Below are 2133 nucleotides of genomic sequence, written 5' to 3'. Positions count from 1 at the left end.
AACTGGTTTACGGCAGCCTGAAAGTCTCGCTTCCATCTGCAGGCTGAAAACTAGGGAAGCCCGTGTTGTGATTCAGCCTGTAGCTTTGAGAATTTGAGTGGAGCAATAAAATGGTGTGCTGGTTAAGCCCTGAAGTCTCAAAACTGAAGAGCCAAAACTCCCTTGTCCAAGGGTGTAAGACGCTCACAAAGAGCCCCCAGACATAGCTACAAATGTTTTACAGGCCGTTTGGTCATCTCGTAGGTCAGGCAATCTCATCTAATGTTTTACGGCTATTTGGTCATCTCAATCTAACATGTTGTTGATGGTATAAACTTATACAGACTATGGATATGTCTCAAAAGATACATTGGAGCATGATAGAGACAAACACCCAATGTTGACCTCTAGCATGTATGCAAAAATACAGCTATAATAATAGTAATACAGGTTAAGACTCCTCAACCTTGGGCAACTCTTCATCACGGAAGGGCCCTTACCCAGTGGATCAGTAGCAACCCCTTCTCTCTTTGTGACAAGCAGAAATGTCCTGGCCGTTACTAACTGTTGCCTGGGGAGCTAATCTCTCCGTAGTGGAGAACCATCAATACAAAATAAGTTAAAACCCACAGAGTCTGTAGCCATCACTTATAAGCAGGACAAAAAAGCTTAAAGAAACATTCTTCGGGACATTTTAAGACCTCTGTCTGATGCAGTGGTCTCTCACATCCTTGACAAATAAGTGTAGCTCTGACACACATCTTCATTGTTTTGTTTCTGTCTCGTTCGTTAATCTAAACAAAAAAATCACCCAGCCTTTGGGCGAGAGCTGGCCTTGTTCATCAATTCCCAACATATGTGAGCTCAGGACACAGGAGCTCTGGGAAAATCAGTGGAAGCCTTCTGTGAGAATCAACTGGATGTGTGGAATTTACAATAAAGAGTACTGAGTGCTGGGGTTGGGGATTTAGCTCAGTGGTAGAGCGCTTGCCTCCCAAGCCCAAGGCCCTGGGTTCGGTCTCCAGCTCCGAAAAAAAGAAAAAAGAAAAGAAGAAGAAGGAGAAGGAGAAGGAGAAGGAGAAGGAGAAGGAGAAGGAGAAGAAGAAGAAGAAGAAGAAGAAGAAGAAGAAGAAGAAGAAGAAGAAGAAGAAGAAGAAGAAGAAGAAGAAGAAGAAGAAGAAGAGTACCGAGTGCTGTATGGTCATCTATAAATGGTGTCCTCCGCACACTTTGCGTTAGGTAAGAATGTATGGACCCATGTTCACACTTCCACATAAAGAATGGCCACTAAACATTTACCAGCATAGCTCTTATCCTCCTCTCCTAAGGGCATAGTTACTAGAAAACTGTGAACAGTTTTGCTAAGGCAAAGTCAGAGTGCCAAGAAGGGTAGGGTGGATTTTCGAGAAGAAATTTGAATGGCAGGCAGTGAAGAGCAAACCCTGGGGCCTCCAGACTGCTACTTTTCTATTCTGGATGTTCCGGACTATGGCTGGCTCTGGTTTTCTTTTTTTTCTTTTTTCTTTTTTTCGGAGCTGGGGACTGAACCCAGGGCCTTGCGCTTGCTAGGCAAGCGCTCTACCACTGAGCTAAATCCCCAACCCCAGCTCTGGTTTTCTAAAACCACAACTAAGTCTTCATGCTGCAGTGTTTCTGAAATCAGGGTGCAGTCTATAACCCACGTGGTTGCCCTAATTATTGTAGTATTTTGCCCTGTTCTCTCTTCAGATCAAAGCAGCCCCCTTCCACCTATTGGGAATAGGGCTCCTGAAGGCACAGGTAGCTTCCCTCCCAGGATGTGGCCATGGGCCTCAGGCACCCACTTCAATCACACAGCCCAACCTAGCCAATACCTCACTGGGAGAAATAAGTGAGGCTATAAAAAAAAACCTGACTGTCATGTTTTCTTGAATATTACAAAACATCAGATGAGAGGCCATCCTTAGGCTACTGAGCATCCTCTCCTTCCTCGACGGTTCTCGTCCACTACTGTCTCCTATGCTCTTTGCCCAAAGCTTTTACAGCATTTTCCTCGCATGTCTGCAATTGCATAGGAAGTTCCAGAGAGAAAACGTCAAGGTTAGGAAGAAGAAAGAATCAATGACCAGGACTTCTAACAGACGGAAGGAATCTCCCGCAGCCTACTGATCACAA

The sequence above is a fragment of the Rattus norvegicus genome, chromosome 17 (genome assembly GCF_021556685.1).
Source record: "Rattus norvegicus strain SHRSP/BbbUtx chromosome 17, alternate assembly SHRSP_T2T, whole genome shotgun sequence".
Lineage (NCBI taxonomy): Eukaryota > Metazoa > Chordata > Mammalia > Rodentia > Muridae > Rattus > Rattus norvegicus.
The sequence above is the reverse complement of the archived record's forward strand: the minus strand, read 5'-3'. Positions refer to the sequence as shown.